This window comes from Micromys minutus (assembly GCF_963924665.1).
Source record: "Micromys minutus genome assembly, chromosome: 20".
Lineage (NCBI taxonomy): Eukaryota > Metazoa > Chordata > Mammalia > Rodentia > Muridae > Micromys > Micromys minutus.
The window spans coordinates 14937400-14954725 of NC_137955.1; the positions used below are offsets into that span (position 1 = coordinate 14937400).

General features: G+C 42.0%; 1 pseudogene across 1 annotated transcript; it reads left to right on the forward strand.

Annotated features, from left to right (window-relative positions):
* The first annotated feature begins 16591 nt into the window (after window positions 1-16591).
* LOC308433656 (eukaryotic translation initiation factor 1-like) lies at window positions 16592-16949 on the forward strand (annotated as a pseudogene). Its single transcript has one exon. The product of its transcript is annotated as a eukaryotic translation initiation factor 1-like (transcript).
* Window positions 16950-17326: the final 377 nt, after the last annotated feature.

Sequence of the window (17326 nt, forward strand, 5' to 3'; positions counted from 1 at the left end):
AGGCACATTTAGAGCTGGAAATTAAATTGTTGACTGTGTAGGCTTAAGAGTAGAAATGGGAGATAGCTGTAAATAGGTATGAGGAAGTAAAAATGATCTAAACCAGGTGATTTTGTGCTGATGAAGGAAATAATCCATCAATAAAACATTACAATTCTAAGCATATATACATCAAGTACACACACACCCAGATTCACAAAACAAATATTATTAAATGTAAGGCCACAGATTAACTCCAGCACAGGAATAGTGGGTGATGTTAATGCTCCATGCTCATCCAGCTGGTCATTTCAACAAGGAAGCATTTGGATGAAGTGACGTCATAGTTCAAGTTAGCCTAGCAGATATATACAGAATGTTACATGCAAACACTGTAGAATGAACACTCTTCTCTGCAGCCCTTTGAGCTCTCTGTACAAGAGATCATTAAGGCACAAAACAAGTTTTAGTTAATACAGGAAGTGAAGTGATTTCTTATATTCTGACAATAATGAACTAAAACTATAAACCAACAGCAAGAGAAATTATAGAATATCAGCATACCCGAGAGACTGAACATTAGTGAGTGATTAATGTGTTATCGAAGAAATCAAGAAGGAAATTAAAATATTTTCTAGAACTGAATGAAAATGAAGACACAGCATGCCAAAGCCTACAGGAGACAATGAAAGCAGTCCTAAGAGGGCCATTTATAGCTCTAAGTGTCTACATCAATCTCAATAGATGCAGATAAGGCTCTTAACAAAATTCAACATCTCTTCATTATAAAAGTCTAAAGAAACTGGGAGTTGAAGGGAATATATATGAGCCTAATAAAAAGCTATACATGGCAAATGTGTAGCTAACAGTATACCAAATGGAGAAAACCCAAAAGCATTTCCACTAAAACTGGGAACAGGATAAAGGCTATTCTCCTTCTATGGCCTAGTCAATATAGTGCTGATGTCTTTGCTAGAACAACAGACATGAGAAGAAAAGCTGAGAAACACAAATAGGTAAGAAAGATGGTAAAGCACCTGTTTCCAAAGGATATAATTCTGTATACAAGACCTTAATGACTGCACCGGAAAATTCTTAGAAGTTGTAAGCACTTTCAGCCAAGGGGCAGGATTTAAAATAAACATCCAAATACTAATAGCCTTTCTATATACTGATAACAAACACACTAAGAAAGAAATCAGGAGAAGACTCCTCATTCACAGTTTCCAAGAGAGAAAGCCTTATAATAAGTCTGACCAAGGAAGTGAAAGACTCCTTTAAGAAAAACCTCAAACCCTTGGGAGAAACTGAAGCACACACTAGATGATAAGAAGACATCCTATCCTTATGGATTGGAGGAATAGGTTGTAACAATGGCTGTCCCACCAAAAGCAATCTTCGGGTTCAGTGCAAGCCAATCAAGTTTACAGTGTTATTCTTCACACAAATAGAAAAACATGAAAATTAATTTGGAAGCACAAAAGACACTGGAAAGGGAGGATAGAGGCATTACATATGCTATGTTACAGAGGCATAGAAACAAGAACAGGCGTGCATATCAGTGAGATGCACTTAAAACCACACAGTTACAGCCACCTCATTCTTTTTACAACGATGGCATGTGCTCGCATACAGAGAGAGAGAGAGAGAGAGAGAGAGAGAGAGAGAGAGAGTGGAAAAGAGAGGGGAGGAAAGGAAAGGAAAAAAGAAAAGGAAAGGACATTGTGGAGAAAAGACAACCTCTTTAAGAGATGACGCTGGGAAAAAATGGATTCTACATTCTTTCAATCTAATTTCAAAAAGTCAACTCTACATGGACCCAAAAAAAAATTACTATAAGATATACCATAGGCAAATCTTACAGAATAGAACTCAAATCAACCAGGAAAGAAGGCCAATAATAGGCTAATGGGACTTGAGATTTAAAAAGTTACAGCAAGGGAAACAGAAACATGGGTAAGGAGACAACCTACAAAACTGGAGAGAATCTTTGATTGGTAACTATCTGACATAAGAATAATATCTAGGACATAAAGAATTTTAAGATGAAATAAAGCAGACAGCCCAACATATGGGCTAATAAAAGGATCAGACGGTTCTCAAACCATGAAGTGCAAACAGCCAAGAAACATATATATGTATATATATATGTATATATATATACACATACATACATACATACATTCAACCTCATTGCCATCTGAGAAATGCAAATCAAAATTGCAGGGAGATCCATGTGTTCCCAGTCATGATGCCTGAAAAAGAAATGCTAATAAATCCATGCACTAAAAAGAACTCATATGCGCTGCTGGTGGGAATATAAACATGTCCGGCCAATTTGGAAGTCAGTTAAATGTTCCTTTTTAAAAAAAAAATCTAAAAATAGCCTCTCCTTTTCTCCACCACTGCATGTTCTACACCTGGTTCAGCTTCTTGCCATGTCTTCTCACAAGATTTTCAGAATCAAGCAATTCTTGGCCCCAAAACAAAAGCAAAATTATCCCATTCCCCATTGGATTTGGGTGAAAACTGGTAACAAAATCAGATACAACTCCAAGAGAAGGCACCCTAGGAGAAGGAAGCTGGGTCTGTAAGGATTCGTACAATGGGAAGACTGAGGGTTTATAGTGAATTATGGTCACCAATCAGTCCTACCAGATAGAGTTTAACATTTTTAAAAATTTTGTAATTATATTTATGTACAGAAAACTTAAGTGTACATTTAACCCAGTTTAGTGGCAAGTTCTTTAGCCTTTGCCTTTTCTAGCTTGGCAATGCAAGCCACAGACTTAGGACCCAGAACGTTGCCTCCCCAGTGGCGGAGGATCCTATCTGTCATTATACTTGGTCCTAATAGCTTCTACCAGCTTAGCCAGAGCACCCTTGTCTTCTGAGTTAACCTGTGTGAAGGCAACAGTGGTGCATGTCTTCCTGTGGACCAGGCACCCCAGCCTGGCCTTTCCCTTGATGATGTAGTAGGGCACCCCCATCTTTCGACACAGGGCAGAGAGGAAAACCACCAGCTCAATGGGGTCTACATCATGGGCAATCACCACCAGCTGAGCCTTCTTGTTCTCCACCAAGATGGTGACTGTATTGACTCCTGCTTGGAGGACAGGGGGTCTTTTAGTTGGGATGTCCCTTTTGCCAGCAGCTTTCTTCTCAGCATGGGCCAGTAGCCTTTGCTTCTTCTCTTGCTTTGTCTCTGGCCCGTACTTGTGGACAAGCTTAATCAGCTGGGTAGCTGTTCGCCTGTCCAGGGCCTGTGTGAACTGGTTAATGGCAGGAGGTACTTTGAGCCATTTTAGAGGATGGCTCTTTGCTGCAGCCTGATGTAGCAGGGCCATTTGACGAAGCGTGTGGGATCTCTTTTGGGCTGGATGTCCTGCCCAATGCCGAAGTTCTTGGGCCTTTTCTCAAACAAAGGACTGACCACCTTTTTGGTCTCTTGCTTCTTGACGACGGCGGGGGCCAGGGCCCCCTTCTTCCCCTTGGCCTTCTTCCCTTTGAGCATCTTGCTTGGCTGGAGGAGAGAGCGAGTTTAACATTTTTTAACCTGGAGACTTGCTCATATCCAAATTGGAGGCATAGTTTGTCCAGTAATAAAATGTAGAACCTTTCCAAAAATAAAGTCTAAAGATAGATCTTCTACACAACCAACCTATACCACAACTTCATATTTCCTCAAAAGAGCCCAAGCCCACATGTCACAGAGATACTTGCACACAGTGCTTATTGTACAATATTTACAATATCTAATTATGGAGCCAACCCAGGTCTCATAATTAGAAGATTATCCAACAGAAGATGAATAAGGAGAATGTGGTATCTTTGTATAATACTATTGCAGTATAATACTATTCTAATATGTATAGTGGAATCTTCTTTGCCATAAAGAATTAAGTTAATTAAGTCATGCCATTTGCAGGTGGATGGATGGAACCAGGGACGATCATATTAAAAGAATTAAGTTGGTTGTGAGAAGAAAAGCACAGTTTTTCTCACTTGCAGTCTCTAGATTATTATATATTTACATGAAATAAATATTATATAAAATGAAAATGGAAGTGGAAATGAAATGGGGAAATAAGGAAAAGGAGGGTAGGAAGACATGTTTAACATGCAACACAAACTTGCAAAAATATTTTTAAATTTTAAATTGTGCTTTATTTATTTAAGAGTGATGTCCTAGTGCATGCAGAGGTCAGGGGAAAACATTAAGGAGTTGAGTCTTCTTCCATGTGAATCCTGGGGATTAAACTCAGGCTATCAGGCTTGGTGGCTGGCATCTTTACCCGCAGTGCCAGCTTGAGAAAATCTTTTAAAATATGAGATAAAATGTTCTAAACCTGCTCTAAATAATTACCTGACACACTGAAGTTATGAGATATCACCGGTTTGGACACTTCAACTGGATTCATCCTGTAATATACATTAGAGCAGAGAAATACAAATTACTCTGAGATTTTATGATGTCCTAGTCAGGATGGCTTACATCAAGACAAAAAAAAAAAAAAAAAAAAAAAAAAAAGCCAATTGGTGAGGATGCAGGGTAAACTGAAAGCTCATTCACTGTTGGTGGGGTTGGAAATTGATGCAGCCACTATGGAAATTGGCGTGCAGAATTCCCAAATATTTAAAAGTAGATCTACCAGTCCACCATGTGAGCCATCTCAGTCACTCCTTGGCATCTGCCAAGGAAAGGGGAACCTTGAATAAAGAGGGTGAAGGAAATCTACAGTGGGCTAGGAGGAGATAGGCACAGTGCAGGGGTGACGGGGAGAAAGAAGAACCTTTAAGGGGGGGAAAGGCACTACGATGCATAACAAGTTTGTGGTTGGTGGCCTCCACACAAGGAACTGTATTCAAGGTTTGCAGCATTAGGAAGGTTGAGAGCCACTGAGTTAAACCAATATAGGCTATGACCATTGCCCTTGATTGCCTTCCAAAACCTGAAGGTAAGACCACACTGCTGAGGACACCACACTGTTTGGAAACAGGACTTGGAGGAATTGAGCTGGAATGGTCCTGGAAAGCTCCTGACTAAGGCCTGGCTTACACAGAGCAGAAGATGCTATATAAGCTGCCAAGGGAGAGGAAGAAGTAGTCCTGCCCAGCTGTGAAGCCTATGAACCGTAGCAATGACTGGATTAGCAAGATGTCCTCAGGGGTGCAGCAGTGGTACTTTGATCTTAGGCTTAATCAACAACTGTGACTTAAGGCCCACTCAGTAGGAGGGAATTTATGCATGGTACTATAAGCCTAGCCACATATTTATAGATGAAGAAAGTCATAGATCTGTATCTCAGTTAAGGTTTTACTGCTGTGAACAGACACCATGACCAAGGCAACTCTTATAAAGAACAACATTTAATTGGGGCTGGCTTATAGGTACAGAGGTTCCGTCCAGTATCATCAAGATGGAACATGGCAGCATCCAGGTAGGCATGGTAGAGAGCTGAGAGTTCTACATCTTCATCTACAGGTAGACAGGAGAAGACTGGCTCCCACATAGTTAGAAGTTGCCCACCTCACAGTGACACACTTCCTCCAACAAGGCCACACCTCCTAATAGTGCCACCTCCTGGGCCGAGCATTCAAACCACCACAACCTAGGAGCAGAACCTATTGCCAGGTTCCTTTTTTTTTAAAGATGTATTTATTTAATGTATATAAGTAGCTGTCTTCAGACACATCAGAAGAAAGCATCAGATCCAATTACAGATGATTGTGAGCCACCACGTGGTTGCTAGAAATTGAATTCGGGACCTCTGGAAGAGCAGCCGGTGCTCTTCACCTCTGAGCCATCTCTCCAGTTCCTATTGCCAGGTTCTTAAACCAATATAATTTCTAACTGTATTTTAAATAGTTATCCTTACACCCACAGATAAGTGTAACTGCCACCAGCCCTCATCAAAGAAGCTTCCTTTTGCAGTAGATAGAGACTGTTACAGAATGTACAGATGGCCAAAAGGTGGAGAATGAATAACTGAGGGATGGGGGTGGGGGGACAACTCCAACTGATACATCTGCAATGCAACCCCTACACCGCAGGCTCGGGGAAACACAACAGAAGATGGGAAAAGAATGGTCGTGAAGTCCAGAAACTTAAGGTGGCTGCTGCTAAATAGTGTCCCCTATGCATAACAGGGAACATGTCCCCATGAAATCTTAACAGTATGGTTACCTGACCTAGGCTGGCATGACAGCACCAGTTAACATGTCAATGTGTACAAAGGAAATTGTGTGTAGCTTTATTGCTACATGAAGAGCTAAAACTGAGAGGTAGGTGCTTTCCCCGGGGATGACTTCTGTATTGGATGTTCAATCCCAACTGTTCAGCCCTGGGCACATGTATCTATGAGGAATCCTAAATAGACTGACTATTTAAGATTAAGTAAGGTTCTACTTACAGGTATATGTGTGTAACAACAATAACTACAGAAGAGATCATGAATTTGGGAGAGATGGGGGCACAAAAGGGTCTTGGGAGACCACAGAAGTTATGTAGTTTGAAATTGTCACGTGTGCTGTCACCAACCCCACAATGACACTGATCCGTATTGATTTCATCTCTTCCTTCAGTCATTCATTTTTGTGGTTCTGGAAATCAAACCCAGGGCTTCCTGCATGCTAGGCATGCATTCTTACCTGATCTGTACCCCAAGCTCATTCAACAAGAACACTTTTTCAGGGATTGCTTCTTTGAGATAAAATCTTAGCGGTTCCTAGATGATGCACCTTGATGCTAAGGTTATAGTCTACCATGTCGGAACAGTTTTAGCAAAATTTCAGGTTCGACTTCCTGGAATGTCTCTCCATGCAAATGAGGTATTCCCAGAGTCTTAAACTTCAGCCAATGAAACTTCACCCTAAGAAGAACGCCTGCTCACTCTCCAGGGTTTATGTATATGCAGCCCTTGATTCACCCTGAGTAAGTGTATGCTCACAAGCTGTTTCATTAAACCTCATCAAGGGAGTTGTTTCATTGAATAATTTCTAAGAGAGCTGTAACAATAAAATTCTCTGGAAAAGCCTCCACCTCCACCCCCACTTTGCACTTACTGTCTGACCAGGATCCTGCTGACACACATGTTCCGGACTTTGCTTTATTCTTCCCCCATTGGAGTAAAGCAGCGTCTAGACACCCCAAGGGAAGAAGCAGAAAATGAAAGCACACACAGTGAGGCTCCATGTTTCCTGGTGTTTAGTGGATGTGATATTTCTGTGAGTTGTTGGCTCATGGGTGTCCTTTGTGTTTATTTGTGTTATTTTAATTACTGATGAGCAGGAGTTTTAAGTGTTCTTAGAAATAAGAAAGCTTTCTGAAAGCAGGTTTGTAAAAGCTACAGGGAAGAACATAGATGGGTGTAAGAGGGAAACAAAGGCCCCACATTGCTTTCTAACTTAGTCAAAGTGCATGGCTCTGACCATAACTGGTATCTCTACCATCACAATCTTGCTCTCAGCTCAACTCTTGTTTCAAAATAACAGCCGTAAAGACCTAAACCTCAACAAGCCTCTGAACCTCAGGGCTGACTGAAGATTAAATGGGATCCTAAGACTTGTGAGCACAGTGTCCTTGAAGTAAGGATTAACTCACAGTACAATAATATCTCCTCGATCACTTGACAACTTAACTTATCAGGAACTTTTTGTTCTTACCCCAAATCATGCTTAGAGTAGAGGGCATCATAAATGCTTCAGTTTGACAAGAGCTGAATTCAACAGTCATGAGCCAGGGTCATTAGCACCATTCCTTATGATCAAGCGTACGTCTGCACTGGTCCAGACCATTTGGAAGAATCCCACAGCCTAGACCTAAGCTTCCCAAAAACTACATCTTTGTAACCTCTAAAATCATAAGTTATACAATAATTCTAAAAATTATTTCTTAGCACCAAGGAAAAGTTTCACCTCTCAGAATTGGTATTAATAAGTAAATATATGTGTGTGTGTGTGTGTGTGTGTGTGTGTGTGTGTGTGTGTGTGTCCATAAATAAGCAACTGCTAAAATAGGGGGGGGAAACACTACTCTTCAAAAATGATACTAGCTACGTGACTGGGAAAATTATTTTGGTTCCATATCTCATCAATCAAATAAATATTTTTAGAAAGAACACTTTTACCCAAACTCTATGTAACAGTTACAAACAACAATAACAAACAAACTATAAGTCACCAAGACCATCAAAAATATTCAGAAATCCTAGGCAAGTAAGATGGCTCCAGGGTAAAGATGTTTGCTGTCAGGCCTGAGAATCCAGGACCAGTGCTGCGGAATGAACTGCCAAAGCTGTCCCCTGACCGTGACATGGGTACCCACACATGCAGATAAATAAATAAGCCAACCCATAAATATCTAAAGCTTAAAAATTGTTTTATATTCCTCCATTTTTAGGGCAAATTAAATTTAGATCTAGGGCCTTGATTCGGTATAAATTCACTTAGCTAGGAAAAGGTAAGCCTTGTAAGCAACTAAAAAACTTATTACTGTTTCTCTTAAGACACTGTGGTGTGCTATTGAATGTTTGCTGCTGTTGCCATTGTGGTTTTGCTTTTGTTTTCCAGTGCGGTAGGTCTTAAGTGGGAAAATAAATTCTGTTGAGCTCATTGAATCAGAACATCACATCTATAAACACGTTTGAGCTTCGGTTCCCACAGAAAGCAGCATAAGTAGGACCTTCCACCATTTCCAAGAGAAGGAAGCACAAACAGACAGATCCCCCCAAAGGATGAGGTCATGCACTAGATGAGATAAAGTCCAGTGAGTCTGAGCCCAAGTTCTTAGGTCTACAGGTTGATTTGCAGGAAAACAGTAGGAATCAGTCACCCTGAAATGGGTTCTCAATCTGCAAGAGGGTATCTGAACCAGAGAAGATGTACTGACTTCTCAAATCCTCTCTTTCCTCATCTGTAAAAGGAAAAATAAAGTCCCTTCTAGGCCCCAGGGCTGTGCTGGTGCTGATTAATCATTAAGACTGTGTGCTGAACTCCAGTCTAAGCGGAGAACCAAGTGTGAGTGAGTGAACTTTGAACCCTTCAGAGGCACAGGGGAAGAGTTGAGACTTACTTTCTAATATCTTTACTTATCAGTACTTTTTGTTTGGTTTTGAACATATGTCTTATTTCTTTAAACCCTAGTCTGTTCCTGAGGATTTTAGCTGTGCTCCAGGTTTAGATCTTTCTAGATCCAGGTTTGACGTCTGAGGGACATAGGAAGATCATGGCAGGTTTTTATGTTCGTGGAGTATCTGTGACTTCATAGTTGGAAGCATCCTCTGGAGAGCCCACGTGTCTAGCTGATGCAGAGTTCTTCGTTCCTCTGCAGCTCTAACATCCTCAGGGCCCAGAGAACTGGTCCTGGCATAGAGAGTGGGCAGCCTGTATCATTGGTTGTTCATTTTCTCATTCTCCACTGTTGCTTTCAACATGTCCCTTGCAGAAGAGATTCAAGCATTGTTTGTTTGTATGTTTGAAGGAGTGGTTACAATGGTAAGGACAGGAGATTATTGATAACTCATACAATATTGCACATTAAGTTCTACAGCACTGTTATGTAGTTTTGTAATCTCTTAATCTCATGGATCAGGGTCGTCTTCCTTTCTTCAGATTTAATAACATCTAACAGTTCCTGTAATAGTTACTTGCCTTGCTGCTGAGACAAAACTGCCTGACAAAAGCAACTAGAGGCTCTCAGTCTGAGGGTACAATCTGTCACAGCTCCATCACAGCAGGGAAGGATGGCAGCAGAAACAGCTGGCAGCTGGCAGTCACATTACAGGTCCTGAAACAGACTCATCTGGCTTCTTCCTCCTCACTCAGTCTGGCACTCGGGGTGTCTCTTCCCACCTCCATTAACCTAACCAAGCAATTACCCCTCACAGACAGGCCCAGAAGTCTGTTTCCATGGTGACTTTATTATTTATGTGGATGTGAGTGTGTGGGTACACATGCAACAGAGGACAACTTGAAGGATTCAGTTTTCTCCATCCACCAAGTAACCTTTTCCTCTGGACTCTTCTTGCTGGCCCATCCATGGTAATTGTAAATCCTATCAAGATGGTCACAATTAACTATCAGAATCCCTGATTTTGGATTCTTTGGGGTAGAAGTTAGGGTACTCCACATATCCTCCCAAGGGGTTTTACAACTAATAATAGATTAGACAATTTGTACAAGGCCATCAGTATAATAGAGAACACAATTAAACCAGAGGCCCCGGCTTCCACAAGTCTTTCTCAAGCGTTTCTTCAAATGCGGTTTCTTTTGTACTTTCAAAAGACATTTATTCATATTTTGTCAGCCTGTGGCAGGACCTCAGGGCATACCCTTTCTGAAAAAGAACAGTTTTGTGAAGAGAGCTGTTGGCAAATTTTCTTCCTTAACCCAGGACTTAGCATCCTTTCTCAGTAAAGGCTCCAGGGGTAACTATTCCTGTCTTTGTAGGTCGACCTCTATCGAAGGCCATTCAACTGTGCCACCACAGTGAGAAAGCAGTATAACCACAGTACATAAACAAATCACTACATTCCAACCAAACAGCTTGGTTTGTCCCATCTCAACCTAGGCGGTGGTACTCTTAGGACCAATCACTCTCCTATAAGATGCTTTTGAAAACATTAGTGAAAAAGGTTTGGCCTTGGGTCTCAGTCAAACAGGGAGGTAAAATTTCTTTCAAAATATATCCATCCTGGTATTCCCAAAAGGCCACTCCACATTTCCTGCACAAACAGATGGCACACATTTGACTGAAGTGTTGTGAACCCATGAAAGCTTAATGTGGTGTTAGCTCTCAGTGTGCACGTGAGGAAGCAAAGAGTCTTGAATCTGCTGTCTGAAAAAAGATGTATGGAGTTTATACAATAAGGAACTGGTGAGGGTTGTGCTTAAAGGGTGGTTGAGATAGTGATTTTTTTTCCTTTGTCTAAGAGTGAACCATATAACTGATATATAACAATAAGTTCATAAGTGACATTTATCCCAATAACACCTTTTATTTTAATCATAGTACAATGAGTTTGTTTTGCCTAAAAGAGATAGCAAGGCTCACTTTAAAAAATCATCCTAAAGATGAAAGACTGTTGGCCTTTTTCTTAGTTTTGAGCAAATGTCTTTTCACGATGTCGGGCTGCTCTTCTGTATGTGCTGGATATTGGCTGAGAACAGCTAAGCTTGCTTTGCTGTGGTCTTCCACTGTTGCCAGCTAACCAACTGTCTGTCCGCGTCAAAACAGAACACAGACGGTGCACTCCGATTAAAGTCACTCTGAGGGGTCAGCAGAGTTTTGGGGAATCTCTAGGAAGTAGAACATTAAGATGGGGGTAGGGGACTAGAGGGTAAAGATGGGTGATAGCAATAAAAGTGTGTCTATTTTTAGGCCCTCAAATACAACACTGAGCCCAGCAGTCATAAGATACAGGCAGTCTCAGAGGAAACAGTAGTCTTTGGTCGTGGGTCAGGCGGGATCTGACAATTGTCAGCTCAATGCCTGTTTCTGCCCATAGCTGGGAAGTCAGTTTGCCAGGATCTCTGTCCCAGGACAATTTCCATAGGAATTAGTGTGTGTGCAGAGAAACTCACAGGAGATTTGAAAGAAAGAATGCAACTATTTTAAGGTCGTGTGGAATGGACACTGTGACAGACAGACAGACAGACAGACAGACAGACAGACAGACAGATGTCACTTATGGGTTCTGCTAATTCTCTTTCACTACTCTGCCTTCACCTCAGTTTTGCTTGTTTGGTTGGGTTTTTTTTTTGGGGGGGGGTGTTCATGTCACTCAGCCCAGCCTCCAGTCCAGCTTTAGGCACATGGTGGCAGTTTCTACATACTTCTTTTCAATCTCAGATCTATGTTTTCCACTCAACCACCAAGTATACCAGGTTGCACCGACTTTGCTGTGAACTCCGCCTTGCTCAGAAATTCTCATGCTCCATGAACTCGCTGAAGAGACCGTTATCGTTTCTCTAGCCGTCTGACTCCGCTGGAAACTTTTCCAGGCCACAGCTGCCTACATTTTGGCTGAGAGAAGTTAACATCTTTTGTTTTGATAACTCCTTTCTCCCTGAATTTATTTTGATTTATTTACCTTTCTTTGCTAGCTGTCCTCTTCTCCTAATGGACCTCCAAGCACTCAGCCTTGTAGGGAAGGAAACAGAGGCTCTGATTCTGCTCTACTTTGTAGATCTTTCTATTTGGTGAGTAAAGAGACCTCTTAGGTCAGCTACAGGGACAGAGAATTGGTTCAGGGTAAGAAAGAGCCCAAAGAGGAGGGAAAAGATCTCTGGCTGAACTTCTAAGAAAACCAGCGAAATCACAACTTCATGGGTTAAAGAGATGGCTCAGTATTTAAGCACACTTCCTGATCTTCCGGGAGGACCAGAACTAAGAGGATCCAGCAGCTAAGTTAAGCATCTCACAACTGCCTGTAACTTCAGCCCCAGAGGGTCTGGTATCCTTTTCTGATCTTTACAGGCACATATGTGGTAAGCAGGGCTCTACAGATGTGAAATTGGGATGCCTCTCCTGTAGTTGGTGTGTGTGGATACTACCCTCTCCCTCCCCCTGCAACGATGTTTGTGCAGTAGAGCTCCCAGATGAAAAGCTCTCGGCAGAGCTGAGGACAACTGCACTGCCTGACCCACACAGCTTTTCCTCCCCCCCTTGCTTCCCCCATATAGAATTCTGGATGCTCTGAGATGCAATTTCTACTTGCTCCTTCAACCTAAGTGAGGTACCCCGTCTTTTGCCAGCCTTGATTCTGTTGTTCTGAACCTTACCCTCACCCTTGTAAACTGTGTTTCCTAAACTCTCCTCTTTCTCCTGTAATATTATTCATGTTTCATATCAGGAATCTGACTGACAGGATGTTTGCTGAGTGTGAAATGAGCCTAGGGACAGAATAAGTTGGCTCCCATATGTATAAAATAATTCATCCAGAAAGTAAAAAACCAGTTTTTATTCTAAGCAGTGTTCTAAGATCATTGTCTAAACAACCACACAAAACACAGAAAAGATCCCCTACTTCAGCACAATGGGCGTTCAACACTTACGATGGTCTTGTCTGCTTGTTTAATAGGCTTATGGGAAACAGTTTGCACCATTCTAATTGGAATTCTTTTTTTAAAATATTTCCTTATGAGGTTAAGTTTATGTTTGGGAGAATTAGTACCCAACACAAGCTAAGAACTGTGGCTGAAGTCTATTCTTTAAATGGGGTCTATCTACAGACTTCTAACAGAAATCCTGAGATTTGTGAAGCTTGTTGTTGAGTTACTTATTAATTCCTGTGTATGCAAGTCCCAATATTTCTGTCTGGATACAACCTTTAGGCCTCTCTGATGGGAGCAGTTTACTTCTGTGTCTATCAGAGATCACATGTGCCTACCATTATTGTGAGCAGTTTACTTCTGCGTCTATCAGGGGTTACATCTGCCTACCATTATTATTTATAAGAGCTGCTTGTCTCTCACTATTCCTTTCTATTTTATTAGCTTTTTAGTTCAATGACTGTACTGGCTGGTTTTGTGTCAACTTGACACAAGCTGGAGTTATCACAGAGAAAGGAGCCTCAGTTGAAATTCCTCCATGAGATCCAGCTGTAAGGCATTTTCTCAACTAGTAATCAAGGGGGGAGGGCCCAGTCCATTGTGGGTGGTGCCATCCCTGGGCTGGTAGACCTGGGTTCTATAAGAAAGAAAGCTGAGCAAGCCAGGGGAAGCAAGCCAGTAAACAACATCCCTCCATGGCCTCTACATCAGCTCCTGACTTCCTTTGATGATGAACAGCAATGTGAAAGTGTAAGCTGAATAAACCCTTTTCTCCCCAACTGCTTCTTGGTCATGATGTTTTGTGCAGGAATAGAAACCCTGACTAAGACAATGACAATTTTTCAATACCCGAAAGAATGCTGCACGTCCTTGTATCTTTAAGTCTCTAATCAACTTTGCCACAAATAAATCCTCAGCAGCAAGAAGACATCATTCATGTTTTCATGTTCCCAAAGATTTTGAGATTTCCAGTGTGCCCACTCATCAACTTGCATTCTTAACAGGAATGTAAAGGATCACACTCCGTTCTTACATGGCTACTGGGTCAACAAGGTATGAATATTAGCTTTGGTTTTATCTCTCACAGGAAATAAGTAGCCATTCATTAAAGTTTTCATTTCTAAAATTACAGTGAAAAAAAAATCTTTTGCTTCAGACAGTTGGGCTTCTTCACTTGTGATTGATTGCCTATGTCTGTGATTTTCCTGTTTTGTGGGTGCTGAGGATCTGAAGACTTCATGCTTGGACAGTGTCTTAGTCAGCGTCTTATTGCTATGAAGAGACGCCATGGCTTTAGCAATTCTTATAAAAGAGAGCATTTAATTGGGGCTGGCTTACATTCAGAGGTTTAGTCCACTATTGTCACAGTGGAAAGCATGGTGGTGTGCAGGCAGACATGGTGCTGGAGAGGTAGCTGAGAGTTCTACATCCACATAGTCAGGCATCAAGAAAAGGGAGAAATGCTGGGCCTGGCTTAAGTAATTGGAACCCCAAAGCCTGTCCCCAGGGACATACCTCCTCCAACAAGGCCACATCCCCTCACCTCCTTCACCAAGGTCACACCTCCTAATCCCTGTGCACCCTAATGACCAAGCATTCAAATCTCTGACCTGGTGGGGATCATTCCTATTCTAACCACCACACACAGCAGGCACTTTATCCAGTGAGCCATCTTCCCAGCCTCCAAGTCAGCACTTACCCCTGTTGCAGTCTCCTAACACTTGGGTGTTCTTGTTGGGTTATGGTCCTGACAGAAACTATTTCCTGTGATTTCTCTTACAAGTCCGTATCTCCCACACAATTTTACTCATCACAAATATAGAAACGTGCTCCAAAAGAGTGAGTAACGCAACCAGGGAGGCTGCGTTCTCATGCTAATTCAATGTTCCTTAGAACTAATACCTATCTTTCCGCCTTGCCTCCGAGGGATTATCTTCCGAGAGAGCATGCGCATGTGCTATGACTAAAATAAATGCTCACTGTAGGCAGTGGGATGAAAAGGCCGATTGCCAAGGTGAGAAAGCGCCAGGATACTATACATATTCAGCAGGACCAGGCTGAAGCTGCAGCCCAACCTGAGTATGGCCCTAGCCAATCAGATTCAACTCTGTCCAAGTAACACAGTGTCTGGTCGTGCCACACTCAGAATAAAGCGAATGCCCAATTGTAACCAATTAGACTACGCCCGGAAGTCACTTCCTCTCTGTTTATAAATACTCCTGCCCACACTGCAGGGGTGGCCCTCTGAACTTCCGATTCTGAGTGCCTGGGAGGAAAGAATCACTCACTCACCTTTTGGCTAAAACGTCTAATTTAATTTAGCCAAGGTTCTTATTTCAGCAAGCAACTTCACCTTGCACTTCCGTCTCTCTGGGTGCTCCTGGAGAGGACTTCTTCAGTAACGTTCTTGCAGAAGATTCCTGTTCTCCTTCCTGTCAATGCCCAGTCCATCCTAGCTGGCCTTTGGGATGTTTCGTGTTAAAGTTCAAGCCATCTGACACCAGACTCGGCCTATGCAATTGGCAGAGCACATTTCAGTCCTCTCAGCCGGGCTGCCTGGGACACCGTCACTTTGAACACTTTTCTCCAACATTTTGTTGTTGTTCTTCTTTTCTTCCCCCCCCCCCTTTTCTTTTTTTACACTCCAGATTTTATTCCCCTCCCAGCCCACCCTCCGACTGTTCCACGTGCTGTACTTCTTCCCCGCCCACGCTGTCTCCACCAGGATGTCCCCACATCACCAGACCTCTAAACTCCCTGGGGCCTTTCATCTCTTGAGGGTTAGGTGCATCTTCTCTGACTGAACCCAGACCCAGAAGTCCTCTGCTGTGTATGTGTTGGGGACCTCATATCAGCTGGTGTATGCTGCCTGGTTGGTGATCCAGCATCTGAGTGTTAAACTTTAATTTTATGAGACTTTCCATAGAGACGTACTCAATGTGTGGCGATGAATCTATCTTTTCTATTGCAACTCTTGTGGGGCTTAAAACTGTGTATTGTTTTAGTTATTTTCTGGTTTTATATGTTTATTATTTAAATGGCCAGTTGAATACTTGTATCACAATTAACCTAACACTGTTTTCTAAATCTATCAACTTAGCAGCTTGAAACAGTCTATCACATTTTAATACATACATCACTCTTAAGTGTGTCTTCTGAATTTTATTTTTTTACTGATTTCTATAATGCTATGACAGTTCCAAAATTAGTGTCTTCTTATTGAAATAATATGGGGTATTATTATATTATAGAAATATATTACTATATAAACTTTGGAATTCAGGTGGTTAAAAAAAGCTGTAGATTTCGTTGTATACTTCTGATATATTTTGTGTATATTATGCTTCTGTTTACATTGTACAAAAATATCTTGGGCATATTGTTTAGAATCTCATCATTCCACTTTTTAAAATGTAAGGCTCAGCCCCAGTCACTGAGCCACTGCCGAGCACTCAGCTGCCCCCCCCCAGCCCCCTTGCTTCCTGATGCTCCATCCCCCCCACCCCGCCCTCTCCCCCATCCGCAGGCCATTTCCACTGAGGAAAAGGAATCCTATCATATGTCCGCTATCCAGAACCTCCACTCTTCCGACTCTTTGCTGATACAGGTAAGGGTGATGATGACCTGCTTCCTGCTGGCACTGAGGATTGGATCCATACAAGAACCCAACAGAGAAACGGCAGGAAGACCCTTACCACTGTCCAAGGGATCGCTGATGATTACGATATAAAGAAACCAGGGAAGGCGTTTAAGCAGAAGTTTGCCTGCAATGGTCCTGTAATTGAGCATCCAGAATATGGAGAGGTAATTCACTGGGTGACCAGTGCAAGCACATAGGCCAGTTCCTGATAGACACTGGGCTGGCTGAGGGCGATCAGCTGGAGGTTCGTGGGTTTTACGTGCTTGTGGTTCTTTGAAGCCTACGTGAGGATTTCCTTGCAATGAGTAGAATTTCCCTCTGTCCCTTGTCACAAGTTTAAAACCCTCACAGCTTGCATAATGTAACCATTTGGGGTCTGATTTTAACTTGGACTGGTGTAGCTCCTTCATGCAGTAAACTGAAAAGAGCCCTGAAAAAAAGAAAAGAAAAAAAAAGGCTCTGTAAACGCATTGCTTGGCCCCTATTGCATTAAAACCACCTGGAAAGAATTGGCATGCCACAGTATTAAAGAATGCCTAAAAACCACCCATTCTCCCTCAGTTTATTCTAGTGGTTTTTTTTTTTTTCAGTAAAGATGCATAGTTTCAGTATTCTTTATACCCTAAGCACATTCTTAGATCTTTTTCTTGTTTA